This window comes from Nannospalax galili, unplaced genomic scaffold (genome assembly GCF_000622305.1).
Source record: "Nannospalax galili isolate Female #2095 unplaced genomic scaffold, S.galili_v1.0 scaffold437, whole genome shotgun sequence".
Taxonomy (NCBI): domain Eukaryota; kingdom Metazoa; phylum Chordata; class Mammalia; order Rodentia; family Spalacidae; genus Nannospalax; species Nannospalax galili.
In genome coordinates, this window is record NW_008340646.1 from 1480196 (window position 1) to 1496342 (window position 16147).

A 16147-nucleotide genomic window follows, 5' to 3' on the forward strand; every position below is an offset into this window, starting at 1 on the left:
AGTGATGGAACTTTAGGAGGAAGAGCCTTGCTGGAGGAAGTACGTCACTGGGGGTGGACAGTTTATAGCATTGTCTCACTGCTCCACTTCTAGTTTGCTCTCTCTGCTTTGTGTTTGTGATTGGAGATGTGATCTAGCAAGTTCCTGTGCCAGCCACCTGTTACCATGCCTCCCCCCCCCATTATGGACTCTCCATCTGCAACTGTAAGTCAAAATAAACTTTCCTCCATATGTCGCTTTTGGTGATGGCGCCTTATCCTAGCAACGACTCACGGTTTGATGATACATACAGTCTATGATGGCAGGGGAGGTGTGGAACCAGGGGCATGAAGCAACTGGTCACATTGCATCCACGTTCAGGAAGCAGAGAACATGAAATACATGGGCCAGGCGTGCTGTATTTTTGTTCATTGTGGGAGCCAGTCCTGCCTTATCCTAGCAACGACTCACGGCTTGATGATACATACAGTCTAAGTCTATGATGGCAGGGGAGGTGTGGAACCAGGGGCATGAAGCAACTGGTCACATTGCATCCACGTTCAGGAAGCAGAGAACATGAAATACATGGGCCAGGCGTGCTGTATTTTTGTTCATTGTGGGAGCCAGTCCACGGACTAGTGCTATCTACATTAAGATTGAGTCTCCAGTCTCAATTAACTTAACCTAGAAACTTCCTCACAAACTTGCCCAGCAGTCTCCTAGGTGATCTAGATTTGTCATCTACCTCCCAAAGGCTCCACCTCCTAAATTCATCATGTTGGGGGTAAGAGTTAGAAATGAGTTTTGTGAGAATGTAAACATTCAGTCCATAACAAGCAAAAGCCTGCACCTAGCAGAAGACGGGTGTGTCTCTCTCCACTGGCAAATCTCTCTTTCTGCACTTACAGCATCTAGAGTGTCAATGACCTCAGCAGACCCAGAAGACTCTAGACCGGAGGTCGGGGGTGGGGGGTCGTCACCCTGGGAAATCTGATTACTTACTGTAGAAACAGGGAAAGCCACAGACACTATCCCATATCGCCTTCCTGGGAGCTCTGTCCTGTTCAGGCCACCGCTTTACAGTTCCTTCCGTCTTGTCTGTCAGGTCACTGCAAAGATATTGTTTGTGGAGAGCAAAGTCCCCTTTCTCTTCCTCCCCACCCTTCATCTCTCACATCTCACAATACAACTACTTGAAAATGCATTTCCCTATTGCCAATAATTTAGGATAATCTGGGTCAACCCAGCAGTTTGGATATTCCAAAGAACCTGTTCTTGGTGCTAAAATGAAGAATAATATCTTGTTTTACTTTAAATACGGAAAGCTAAAGCAAGCTAAAAAGAAGTGGTCTTTAAGCATCTAATCTGTAGCCCAGTCTTTCAAATCCAAAGTGATGTGAGTCACCATGGGAGAAAAAAAAAAAAAAAAAAAAAACACTGTTACCATGGAGACCGTGGACCCTGAGCACCTCTTGAAGCTGCCTGACCATCTCTGGACCTCCCTTTTTTCCCGGCCATGTATTTTCAAACTGACAGTGTTAAACTGGAACCAGTCTGGGTCCTAGACAGTGGAGAATTGGTTTGGCTTGGTGTTTTTCTTTTTGTTATTTCCTTTTTCTGAAGTACAACAACCTTAGTTTAAATGTATAAATAGTAAGAAACATAAACCATGAAGTCTCCGCCCAGGATAAATATGATGTGGGCAGACAAGCAAGCGCGGATCACACTTTGGGACAGTGGGCCAAGAGAGTATTTCCATCCTGCCCTCTTGGCTAGCCGAGCCTCCTTCTCTCAGGTAGATTAGTTTGAATGCCACCAATGCTGTGCAATATTCTAGCGCAGCCCAATGACAGACTAACTTGCCATTCAGTATTTCTGCTGAATGTGGAAGCACAGGGCCAGGATGGGCGATGGCACCAGCTCATGAAGAGCCTGTATCCTCATGTACTATCCAGCATAACTGATTTTTTGTTGTTGTTGATATACTTTATCTTTCTTTTTTAACTTTTTGCCATCTATCAATCCTCTTTTTGTTTCATTTTTAATTTACGTGTATGAATAGTTTGCTTGCATGTAAGTACACTGCACACAAGTTCAGTGCCTGCAGAGACCAGCAGAGTGAGGTGGATTCCCTGGAACTGGAATGGCAGATGGGTGTCAGCTACCTCTGGAAGAGCAGCAAGTGTTCTTAACCACTGAGATATCTTTCTAGCCCCGTCGCCTTTTCTTAACAACAAATACATATATGTATGTTGCCATAGAATGGCAAGTTCCTTCAGAAATCCCGTCCCTAGAGGGGACTAGGCCAGAGACTCTTGAGAACCTGAGTTCAGAACCACAGCATCCATGTAAAAGCCCAGGAAGAATGGCATGGCAGCCTGCGGGTAATACTAGCTCAAAGAAAGTGGAGACGGGATCTCTGGGGCAAGCTGCTAGCTAACATAGCTGGAACAGGCAGGCAGTGGGTTCTGCAAGAATCAGTGCCTCTAGATATATGAGGGAGAGTAAGCAAGAAAGACATCTGATGTCAACCCGAGGCTTCCACACACTCATACACACATGCATGCCTGGCAACCAATACACATATGCACCAGTACACATCTACACATACAAAAAAGGAAAAATCCTCCTCACTTAGGAACAATAAAGGGAACATACTCTGCAAAAATACAAAAATATATCACACAGATATGCACCACACATACACACACACAAAGTAAAATAAATATGTAAAACAAGCTTTGGACGTGGCTGTCTGGCTAAGGAAGTAAGACTACAATTTCAAACAAGGTTGTGTTTATAAGATTTTCAGAGCAGATATTTGACATCAGCATGATATGGGCATTTATAGCAGCAAGGTGTTCTTTGCTTTAACTCAACAACTCTGAAATATTATCCTAAGAAATATGGTTTACAGTAGGTTATTGAAAGCAATGTTCTTAAGAATACAATTGGAAACTACAGTTACATGAAGCACCGAGCATCCCCAACATGTTTCCCTCCAAAACGTATTTCAGGTGACTGCAATTGTAATGTTATAAGATCCCACTTGCCTTCTTAGAGTGAAGACCTTAATATTGGAGCTCGTGACCCACGGATATTGCAATGGTAGCTCCAAATTACTTTTAGCTCATCAAAAACTTGACTCCCAAGATGCTACAAGAGCCAGGATCTGATGATCACCAAAGCTGCATTTTTACCTACTAAAATCCTCAGCAAGTAAAATGACTAGTTATGAATAACTAACACAGCAATACTTTTGACCTGATGTTACTTAACACATGGCAAGAATTCAGAATTAATGGGAATCCCACCAGGATTTGTGGGACAGGCCGTTAATCCCAGCTACTCGGGAGTCTGAGGCAGGATGCAAGGAGACTCTACAGTGACTACATAGTGAGTTCAAGGTTAGCTGGGTAACTAAGTGAACTCTGTGTCAAAATAGAAGGTCAAAAGAGCTGATAGCCAATGCATTTTTGACATGACAGGGAAGTTACACCAATGAAATCAGAGTATGGTAGTGTAACAAGATCTGCCTAATGACAAGATTAGTTGACATACCAAGGAGATAGGGGAAATCTCACCAGGTCCACCTCAAGATGAAGAGCTACAGGTGCTCAGTAGATATTGAGAGAGCAAGGTTCTCTCTCAATTCTCTCCAGGGACTAGCTCCTTGAGCGATTATCTAATTACAAGTGGGCACCCCTAAACACATGTACAGAGGAGCACCAATACCCATGGACTCAGTGCATTGTACACACACACGCACACACACACATGTGTGTGTGTGTGCGTGTGTGTGTGTGTGCATGTGTGTGTGTAAAACAGCAATAAGGAAGAGCCATAAAATTGAGCAGGAGTGGTAGCAGGGACATGGGAGGAGTTGGATGGGGACTTGCAGGGATGAAATAACACAAATACAGTACTCATGCCTGAAATTCTCAAAAAGCTAAATAAATAAATAGATGTCTGGAGAGATAGCTCAGCAGTAGAGCATTTGCCTCACATGATAGGTCCTTAGGTTCAGTTCTTGGTACTGCCAATTAATTATCAATTAATTAATACAAAATCAATGTGTATCTCAGCCTAAGTGGAATGTACACAGGGATTTCTGAGGTATCTCATATTTGTCCACAGCTAAACATACTAAGGCCTTGCAGAGGAGGACCTGGTGGTTCTTGTGCTTTTTCCAGCAGTGGGAGGAAGCCCCTGTATGCAGTCTTCAAGGTCAGTGTCCGATACAGCCCACGGGATAGCTGGCTTTTCTGTGTCAGCATTCCCAAAGCTTATGACAGCACTCACGTGACAGGTGGTTATGTCATCATCACAATGCACACACAGGCGGTCACTGAGCCTGGCCCTACCTTTTTGTATCCGGTGTCTCTTAAAAATCTTAAGGAATATAATTACCATGAAACAGCATAACAATATATTGGCCAAGTCTGATGATAGGAGTAAGAACAAGTCTAAGAAATGAGGGTGTGCAAAGTGTTCACCACATCTCAGAGTGGGCAGGTGCGTTCAGAGTTGCTGGAGGGTGAGCAGCAGGCCCTGCTGTGGGTTGTGTACCATGTACATTGCTTCCCAACAGAAGAGAGAAGAACAAAACCGTGTAGTTAGCTCTGGCCAGACTTCTGAAACGGGGAAGTACATCTACAGTATGAATCCAGGACCTCTTACCATTGAGTATATCATTCTGATATCCCAGTAAAGACAGCAAGCAGAGCCCTTCCAGTAACACACCTCTGTAAATTTTGTCTCCTAAGAGGCAAGCCATGATAGTTTGGAAACAGCCTGGAGGTTGTGAATTTTCATTTCACAAGTTTTCTACTTCCCCATTTAAATTAATCAGAAACTTAATAAAGAACATGATAATTTAACAAACGCAGGTTCTTTTTCTGAGGAGAGAGGCATTTTCTTGTATGTTGGTTGGTCTGTTGTAAACAGTCTCCACGCTCCACGTGCTCTTCCTCCACTCAGCAGGACAGAATTTTCATTTCTTCTGCATAGGAGATATCTAGAATGAAATCCATGTCTCAGTTAATAATACAACAAAAATTTTAAAAGTAGCTAAAGGGAGCACAAATGAGAGATTCTGGGGACTGGGCTGCAAAAAGGAAAAGTGCCAACTACCTCCAGGTACTTTCTCTAAAACCATGCAGGTGTATAGTCCTTTGATGTTGTCTTCATCAACATAAGGCCATGTATAAGACAGTGATCCTGTTAGACTGTAGTGGACATTCCAAATTCACATCCTAGTGACATCTTGTTCATCCTATTGTTGCTATGGTTTGGATGAAAAGTTTCCTCCTCCCGCAAGGGCTCTTGTATCAAAGAAGTGGTTACCAATGGTGACTCTACTTTGAGGGGTGCTGAAAATATTAGGAGGAAGTACCTGACTAGGGGAAGCAGGTCACTGGGGGGATACTTTTGAAGGATATACCTGATTCCTGGTCCTTTCCTCTCTCTTTGCTTCCTGTCTTCCACAGAAGGAGCAGCCTGTCACATGTTCCTTTACACCACGATATAACTCAGAAGCAGCAAAGATTATGAACTGAAATATCAGAGACCATGAGCTAAAAATTAATCCTTCCTTAAGGTGTTCATGTCAGGTAATTTGCCACAATGCTCAACCTTAACCTGTTTCTTCCAGTTTTATAAAAGTATAGCACACACAATTATATATCATATGTATGAGATGATGATAAGGAATGATGAAGTTTTTGGTTTATGTATTTACTGTACTATACTTTCATCACTATTTTACAGTATATTCCTTGGGGCTGAAGACTTAGCTCAGCGTTTAAGAGCCTATACTTCTCTTTCAGAAGACCATTCAAGTTTGGTTCCTAGCACCCACATTAGGTGGCTCACAACTGCCTGTCATTTCAACACCAGGGTATCTGACACCCTTTTCTATCTTACACAGATACCTACACTCATGTGCACATATCCACATATAGAAACATACAGATATACATAAGTAAAAATAAAATAAATCTTTAAAAATAGATATTCCTCCACTCGCCTAAGTTCTCATGCGAATTGCACGTCCCCCCTTTGGCTCTCAGCGCAACACCATGGCAGTGGGCAAGAACAAGCATCTGACGAAAGGTAGCAAGAAGGGAGCCAAGAAGAAAGGGGTGATCCATTTTCTAAGAAGGATTGGTATGATGTGAAAGCTCCAGCTGTGTTCAACATTAGAAATATCGGAAAAACACTAGTGACAAGGGCTCAAGGAGCCAAAATTGCACCTGATGGCCTCAAGGGTTGTGTGTTTGAAGTGAGCCTTGCTGATCTGCAGAATGATGAAGCTGCATTTAGAATGTTCAAGCTCATTACTGAGGATTTCAGGGCAAAAACTAACTTTCATGGCATGGATCTTACCCGGGACAAAATGTGCTCCATGGTCAAAAAATGGCAGACAATGATTGAAGCTCACGTAGATGTCAAGACAACTGATGGTTACTTGCTTCCCTTGTTCTGTGTTGGTTTTACTAAGAAACAAAACCACCAGATATGAAAGACCTCCTATGCACAGCACCAGCAGGTCCGCCAGATCTGGAAGAAAATGATGGAGATCATGACCCGAGAGGTGCAGACAAATGACTTGAAAGAAGTGGTTAATAAATTGATTCCAGACAGACTGGAAAAGACATAGAAAGACTTGCCAGTCTATTTATCCACTGCAGGATGTCTTCGTTAGAAAAGTAAAAGTTTGAAGAAGCCCGAGTTTGAACTGGGAAAGTCATGGAGCCTTGTGGTGAAGGTAGTCGCTCTGGAAAAGCAGCTGGTGATGAGACAAGTGCTGAAAGTGAACGAGCTGATGGATATGAACCACCAGCCCAAGAATCTGTTTAAAATTCAGATTTTTAGTAGTGACAAATAAAAACTCCTATTTGTGAAAAAAATATTCTTTCTGATTATACATAATATATATATAGTTTATTGTGAGCAGTATGTTGTATTATACTTCCTGTTTCCTCTTCCCTTGGCTGTATCAAGAGGCTGCTTGGAATCCAGGTGCGGTGGCACGTCTTTAATCCGGGCACTTAGGAAGCAGAGGAAGGTGGATTTCTGTGAGATCAGGGCTAGCCTGATCTACATAGCAAGTTCCAGGCCGCCTTGGCTACAGGGAAACCCTGTCTCAAAAAACAACAACAAGAAAACAAAACTGTAGAAGAGGGATTGATCTGCCTCATTCGGGTTTGTGGAAGGACATTGTAATGTTCACACAATGAAGTCACCTAATGGCTCATTTCTCAGATCTTACTCCGTTGTTAAGCAGTACATATCTCTAATTGAATTCCTTCCTCTGTGTCAGCTGTGATCCTCTTAAGGGGTCCCACACTACTGGTGCTTATTCTCTTTCTGGTTCCTGTTACAGAAATACTCACACTTTAGACAAGATTAAATATGAATTGCAATCGTCACATTATCTTTATGTTCAGATCCTTTCATTTCCTGTTGCTTTAAGCACATTCCCATTTAAATCATGTTTATGGTTCACCAACCTCTATCATCCTCTTAATTTGCACTTGACATCTTACAAGTAGCATTTAAAAAGACTAAGCAGAGCCGAAAGAAGCCAAGGAGCACTGCCAAACTCAAAGAGAGAGCATCAATCTGGGAGTAAAGACGGTTGTGGTAAAGGTAAAACCAAAGAAACTACACGAAGAGCAAATAACAGATTCTTCAGCGCAAAATAGACTTGTGAGAAACTAATTGCTACAGATTTTATCATGCCCAAAATAGAGCACGGAGAAATATCATGGGCATACTGTAATGCATAAAATCTTGACACTCGCGATAAAATACTCAAAATACACTCTGGAAGGATGGAGCTCGCCTGTAATGCTCAGTTCTGCAAATTATTCCAAACAGCTAGCCATATTTGTGGCATCACATTGAACTGGGTGTGAGAGGAAGAAACGAAAATAGACATTGCTCTTCCTTGAAAATATAGATCCCCATAGGTGGCTTTGGAGCAAAGCAGGAGCTGTGAGCGATGGCGGAGGAGAATCATACATGAAAGATGCAGAAAACTGGGCTGGGGCATGACAGAGATTTGACTAAGTGGTCTCCTGCTTGGGACACAGGGACCACAGTCTTGTGCCCCATGGCTTCCCCAGGAAGGAGTAGAGAGGCATCACCCTTGGCAGTTATCACACATGAATGTTTATCATTTACGCGAGTTTGAAGGAAGCCACGGAAAGACTGCATTCCACAACCTGGACGGCTGGAAATGCCAGGTTGACACTAATTCCTGGCTTTCTCAGAGCCTGCAGCACCTCCTGTAGGATTATTTACATAAACTCACCACTAGTAGCAATTCTTGTACCCTGCAGCCCCTCATTATTATGTTCTTCCATTAGGGAGGCTTCCTAGGTTAGAAGTTGTTCAGCACCTTGTGGCTGTACTCATAATAGTAAATCCATGGGACTAAGGAGGTAGTTCCTAACGTCTCCAAGCACAGGGACCTGAATTCGATACCCAGAAGCCACATAAAAAAGCTGAGTGTGCTGACATGTGCTTGTAATCTCAGCACTAGGGAGGGGAAACAAGTGGGTGTCTGGAGTTTGCTACACAGTCGGGCCTAGCCTACTTAATGAGTTACAGAGCCTTCTTCAGTCTCAGAAAAAAGTAAGGCACCTGAACAAAGACATCTGAGGTTGTCCTCTGGCCTCCACTAGTGTCCCCCCACTTACACCCCACACACATGCATATGCTTTCCCACAAACATACAAACACACATATGCATATATGTACAGATACACACACAGTAAATCTACAGTGGGCTTCCCTAGCCCCAGTCAAGCACTCCAGGTTAACTATGCAACATCCAAGGTACCCATGGAAGATGGAAGGGAGGCTACTGCCTTAGTCACTGAGTTTCAACCTAAAAGTTGTGTCCCTAACAAAGAATTCCTAATATTTTAGTTTTCTTGAAACTGGAAATGAGAGGAAACCAGTGAACTTCAGAAAAAAATCAGGCTTTGGAATGAGAGCACCCCAGTGTTCTTATGAAAGGTCAAACAAAATGATGGTCCAAAGGCAGTCAGCATTATGTTATTGGCATCAATCATATAACTAGAAACTTCAGTGATGGGTGTGGGGAAAAGACAAAGCAAGAGCTACGGGATTGGGAGGAATTCGTCAGGAGTTCCAACAGGGAACGTGGAATGCCACAAGTAGCCAGGAAATACACCTGGAAGTTTATGTCACACCTGGGAAGTCACTCCTGAATCACACCTGAAGAAGTCCCAATAGGAACGGAGGGAGAAAAGGGGCAGGATTTGAAAAGAACTGGATCCAAGAGTTTAGTGGGGGAAAGTTCCCTTTCACTTACGGAAGTGTTGTAAAGGAAGTAAATTCTACTGTGAGATCTTTCTTGAATATTTCCTCAGGGGGTTGTTTCATTTATTTTTTGCCTGCATGAGGGAGGGTCCTCCCACACATAGCATGGCAGTGCCAGCCACATGGTTTCACAGCTCCCTGTCCAAACCATTCTCACACAGACACATGCTATTCACATGTACACACATGTTCACATAAGCAGACATATATGTACAGACATATATGGACACATACAGAGCATTCAGGATGACCTATTCCAAGTGACACCACCAGCCTATTCAATAAAGAGAACAATAATCCATTTACTTGCCTATGTGGCCTGGGGATTGAACCTGGGTCTTTGCACATGCTAGGCAAGTGCTCTACCACTGACCTACATCCCCAGTTCCACTGATTATTTTCTTACACTAGCAATTATTTGCATAAAAATAAATAATGTGCCTCCCACTTTCTGGTCTTATAAGCTCCATCTTACACATCATAATTGACCCATGAAAACTTTTAAGCTACTAGATCAATCTTGAGTTTTATCTCCAATCACTTTACCATGGGAACCTGTGGGATGATGGCATGGAATGTAAAAACAAATGATGCAGGTAAGTACACCAGGCTTAAGTACCACATGTCATTATTTCCCTGGGGATAGACTGACTCAATTGTTTACTTAATGGAGCACAGGAAAGTTACAGTGTAATTCTACATAGTTTCCTTGGTTATATGGAATAATTTCTTTATAAGAATATGGCCAGAACACTCAGAGACTTAGAGCAGTCTACTGACAGATTTCTTCGCTCTCTTGACCATGAAATAATAAATGATCTGTAACATGCACTGTAATATTTTAATATGATATCTCTGACATCAGATTTTTTTAGCCACACATAATAATTCCTGACAGGCTTTTCTAGTTTGTCAGCATGATGGTCTGATTACAAACTATGCAAAAACAGTGGCAGGTTGCTACAGGTTGAAAGATTACATGGACAAGGCAAGAGCATATCTTCTAAGCTGATGCTTGATGAAGTCTAAGAAGTGACCAGATATCCAAACTCTTCCCACCACCTAGTGCCACCCCAGCACGATTCAGCCACCTTACCACAAGCTCTCATCTCTCACACAGCCTGATGATGCTGGCTTTGAAGGACAAGAGATGCAGCTGTTGGCTCTCTTACTCCTGCCTGCCTTGCAGATTCAAGATTCTCCTATGGAAAATTGTGAGATAAGAAAAACATTCTCTGCTTGTGTCTCCTGTCAGATTCTGTAGAGGCATAGATTTACCTACAGTCTAATGACTATCTTAATGTTCATTTATGTTGTAATTCCATTTTTACAGACATTTCCATTCATTCATTTTATTTCTTTGTATATTGAACACAGTTTTGGACTAAATTTTGTCCTTTCCTCTAAAATCTTGGTTGACTCTCAAACCCCTGAGCCTCAGTGAATGTCTTTGGGGACAGGGCCTTGAAAGAGGTACTTTAAGGAGGTGGTTAAAGAAAAATGGATGTTTAGGCTCAGATCTAATGTAATGGCTTCCTTTTATAGAAGAGGAGATTGGGGAACAGTGAGACAGCTCAGAGGGTAAAGGCACTTGACGCTAAGCTGGATGACCTGAGTCCCATGCTGGGAAGACAGATGGTGGAAGGAAAAACCAAACCTTGCAAGTTGTCCTCTGGACTCCACATGTGCACCATGGCATACGTGTGCCTATTCCCGCTTCACACAAGAATAAATAAATGTAAAGAGATTAGGACAAACATGTTCATAGGAATCAGACTATGTAATAACAAAAGAAAAATATTAGCATTTACCAGCTGTGAAAAATCAGCCCTCCTGAAAACTTGATCTTGGACTTCCAGGCTCTAACACCATGAGAAAATAAACTGATGATGTTTTAAGCAATCCTGTGTGTGTTATTTGTCATGGCAGCATTGGAAAACTAATATAAACTCTTACAGCATAGAGGGCATGGTTAGAGCCAGTACAGAGAGGTTGGTGAATAAATCATCAGGTTGGAACCCCTTGGGCCGACATTCCAGTGAGAAATTCTCAAGAAATCAGCAAAAAAGGTGAGTGTGCAAGTGAGTGACTGTGTGTGTATGTGTATGTGTCTAAGTTTGTGTGAAAGTTGATATACAAGTAAGTAAATTAATAAAAAGGTAAATTAGCAAGCATTAAGGATGTAAATATTTAAACCCAAAGTATTTAAAATACTTTCTAATATTTTTCAAAGCATAGAAAAATTAGTGTTTTATTTTCCTCCCCCATGTATTTATTTTTAATTTAACAATGTGTGTATGGTATGTATTTATGGTATGTGCATGTGTGTATATCAGAGGACAGTCTCAGATGCAGGTTCTCACCATCCACGTTCTTGAGACAGCATCTCTATATCTGCTTATGCCAGGCTAGCCAGCTCTTGAGTTTCAAGGATACTCCTGTCCATGCCTCCCCTCTTGCTATAGGAGCATTATATTAATGCATACAGCCTTACTTAGGTTCTGAGGCTTTGAACTCGGAGCCTCAGGTTTGCATGCTGAGCACTTTACCCATTGAGCTATCTTCTCAGCCCTTGAATTTCTTTTTCAGTCCACAGTATTCATGACTGAGGTCTTGGAAATGAAGCCATAGTCAGCTCTGTTGATTCACTTCAGGGTTTCTCATTAATGACTGAAATTAAGCAATGGTCATGGGAACCTCATCAGGGGACAGGTGAGTCCAGAGCATCTCTTTGCATATTGATCATAATTCTTTGCATTCTTTCTGGTTACATTGTGGATGACGATAATAGTTGTCAGCCCTGAGGGGGTTTGGAAATGCTGTTGCCTGGGCTCTGCTTCCTAGAGACTGATTCATTGGCTCTGGAGCAACGCTGAGGTGTCCAGAATGTTTAAACCTTTCCCAGATAATTCTCACACTCAGGTAAGATTGAGAACTGCTTCTGAACATCCTAATGAATACATCAGTTTCATAAAGGACTCCAAGCATGCATCTTATCTATCTTTCTAAATTTTGAAGAGTGCTAGACTGATAAGGATGAACAGGAATCTGGCTTAATACATGACGTATCTTCTGTAAGTTATTTTTTACTTATTTTTATTTGAGTGTTTCATCTGCATATATGTAAGTACACCCATGAGTGCAATGCCCACAGAGGCCAGAAAAGGGCCTCAGATCCCCTGAAACTGCAGTTGTAGATGGTTTTTAGCCACTTAGACCTTGGGTCTAAGTGAGCTCATGCTTTACTCTTGCAATGACAAGGTTCTGTGGGTAGAGTAGATCAATTTCATTGTTTGCGTTGGCCCATTGCTTTCTAGCCCAGGCTTTATGGATTTATATTCCAGAAATGAGACCCAACAAGTTGGAAGCAGAGTTTGTCCTTGGCTTTCTTGATTGTGTCCTACTTAAGTAACTGAAAAATAGCCACACCAGCAAGCCACTCTAGCTTCCTGCCAATGTGACTTCTTGCAGACTGTATTACATGTGACGCACTCACACCTTCTGTTTAAGATTTATGTTCTTGTTCTATCATGACCGTGGAAGACAGGGGTTTCTGACTCCTTTGTTTGACAATGTGTCTCAAGCAACTGGAACAGCCACTGACTCATGAATGAGCAGGAAATATTTGTTACACAAGTGAGAGATTTCTGTGTTAGGCCACATGTGACAATGTCATGGGTGTAGTAGATGGTGCTTTGAAAAACACAGTGTGCAAGAGTTTGATTTTGAATTATCCCCTAGATCTTGTAATAAGAGAGAGTCAAGGAGTAAAGTCAGAAGATGCAAGACATAGAGAAATATGCCTCAGAAAACAAAAGGAAGAAGACAGAAAGGGCTAGAAGGGTTAGGGATTCCATGGTATTTTGAAAATGCCGGTGCATGGCGTTGGTCACCTGCTGCTCCTGAGAAGTTGGTTCTTCAAGTCCGTGTGCTAATCATTAAACTCAGGTTTCTCGGCAACTCCAGCGTGCCCCATTCCATCTGTTTCTGGACTGAGGCTGTTTTCTCTGTCTGGGTCCTCTCTACCTTCTTGTAAGTCCTGTTTACCCAGAAAACTGCTGCTCATTCTTCAAAACTTGCTCACTCAACTATCCTTTCCACTCTGGGTCTCCTGCTCATTAATCACATAAGAACATTCTACTCTAGTTGAGAACAGTAGCTTATGGTCATCGAGAGCTTACTGTGTGTCAGTAAATGAAAGCAATGAATGCTTTATTCTCTTTCTTTGCCAACGTATTAGTGTACAAACTGACTGCATAGAGAATCAAAAGGACTGATTTATCCCATATCTGTCATTTTTCTCTTAGTAAGCTCTGAAGAGAAGACCATGTCCTAATTTCATCTCTGTTGTTGTGATAAAATACCCTGAAAAGGGGCTGGAGACATGGCTCATCGGTTAAGAGCGTTGACTGCTCTAAAAGGGACCCAGGTTCAGTTCCCAACATCCATATGGCAGCTAACAACCATTTATGACTCCAGTTCCAGGGGATCTGATGCCTTCTGGCCTGTGTGGGCATTGCACAGGCATGCAAAATGTTTCTGCATATATAAAATAAATAAAATAAATAACCTGACAAAAAGTAACTGAAGAGAGAAAAGGTTTATTTGGCTTATAATCCCAGATTATACTGCATCATTACAAAGAAGTCAAAGCCGGAACTTGCACATCCACAGTCAGGAGCAGAGAGAAAGGACCTCCTACATGCTTGCTTTCTCTTGCTGTTCAGGACTCCTGCCTTGGGAATGGTGCTGCTCGTATTGTGCTGGGTCTTCCTACATCAATCACAGTAATTAAAATGATCACTCACAGGCAGGCCAACTCCATACAAACAATCTTTCATGGAGGTCTTCTTCACAGGTAATCTAGGTTGTATCAAATTGAGAAAGCTGACCATGACAGACCACATTGCTTCTTTGTGTCTCCAGACCCCACCACAGACTAGATTTAGTCTGGGCTCCATCAGAGTTGGAAAACTACTCTTTAGAGATGCTAGATATCCTCCCCAACTATTCATAAACTTTAGTCTACTTAAATATTTTGAGCCAAGGTTAGAATAGTAAATGTTTTGGCATCTGTAATGAGGATTGAGTGCATAATTTAATGCTCAGCATAAAAGAGGTGGTAGAATTTTATTGGGGTCAATGCTCACTCCAGGGGCTCCTCTTGTGAATCCTCTAATTTCAGTTTAGTCATCCCCTAAAGGGTCCAGAGCTCAAGAGCTGCAGAGTAAGCAGTGTCCGCTCTCTCCTTCAAGGTACTCTTTTATTCTGCCTTCTCACCTCTGACTTTTGAGATGCTAATCAAATCAGGAAATGAATCCTTCTTAATGCAGCCAGTACCAAAGACAGAATGCTCCTGAGAATACCAGACCACGAGAGAAAATGGTGGTGTTTTCCTCATTCCAAACACTATGGGTGATAAACAGAAGTATTTAGTCTTCAATAACAGTAAAAATCAAGAGCAGCAGAACATACAACAATGAAGCAATAATAATAAATATGAACGATAAAATATTTTGTGCGTATATTTATTGTGGGGGCAGGACACATGCCACAGAGCATGTGTGGAGGACAAAAATATATCTTAATGGAATAGGTTTTCTCCTTCCACGTGTGAGTCCCAGGGGTGTAACTCAGGTTGGCAACCTTGGTGGCAACCACTTTTACACTTTCTTGCTGGCATAACAGTTTTACATGGCATCATACCACATTTGAAAAATATGTAAATTGAACAAAGCATTCCAATAATCTTGTGTGGGCAGTACTTTCATTGTCATTTTATAGATAAAGAAATAGAGAACAGAGAAACTAAGTAAGGTCATGTAGTTAATAGTAAAAAATAAAACTTAATTCTGAAAGCAATGAGCTCCCTTCTCCCACACAGTGCACACACATACAAAACAATGGCGATGCATAAGCAAAGTAAAAGACCTTAAGATTAAAGGTTACAGATCATACAGAAACAGAGCACGGACTCGTGTGTTTTTAGGTATTGGCATTTTACTACTCTAGCAAATTTGGAAATATAAGCAAAACAGGGTAATAATAATGCTGCCTTCAGTTAACGTTTTTATGTGTTGCTCATTGAAATTATTTTCATTAATTTTAAATTACACTAAAGTATTGTTTACAGGGGCTAGAGAGATAGCACAGTAGTTATGTGTTTATAACTTCACTTGTCAACTTGACACACCCAGGTAGAGGGAACATGAACTGAGGAAATGTCTTCATTGGGGCATTTTCTTGATTATTGAGTAATGTGGGAGGGCCCAGTCCACTGTGAGTGCCACCCCTGGTCCTCGGTTGTATAAGGAAGCAGTCTGAGCACAGGCCAGAGGAGAAAGTCAGTAACAGCAATCTTCGATGGTCTCCATGGTCTGTGCTCCAGGTTCCTGCCCAGAGTTCCTGCCTTGACTTCTCTCAGTGATGAACCGTAACCTGGGAGACACAAGGTAAAATAAACCCTTTCCTCCCCAAGTTGGTTTTGGTCAACGTTTTTATTACAATAATAGAAAGTAGCTAGGACAGGTTAAGAAAATGCATTGCTCTTGCAGAGGACCCAAGCTGGGTTCCGAGCACCCATGTCAAGTAGCTATAACTGGACCCAGGGAGACTCAATGCTTTCTTCTGGTGTCTGTAGGTACCTGCTTTCATATTCACATACCCACATACAGACACACAGGCACGTAATTAAAAATTTAAAACTTCCTTAAAAAGCATTATTCACAGAGGTTAGTGAGTTATTTCACTAACCTTTAAATTGTATGCATAAAGCAAACATGTCCCAGTCTTTACTACATACAAGCAGATA

At 41.9% G+C, this 16147-nt stretch overlaps 1 pseudogene; it reads left to right on the forward strand.

Annotated features, from left to right (window-relative positions):
• Positions 1–6059: 6059 nt before the first annotated feature.
• LOC103736245 lies at positions 6060–6840 on the forward strand (annotated as a pseudogene).
• Positions 6841–16147: the final 9307 nt, after the last annotated feature.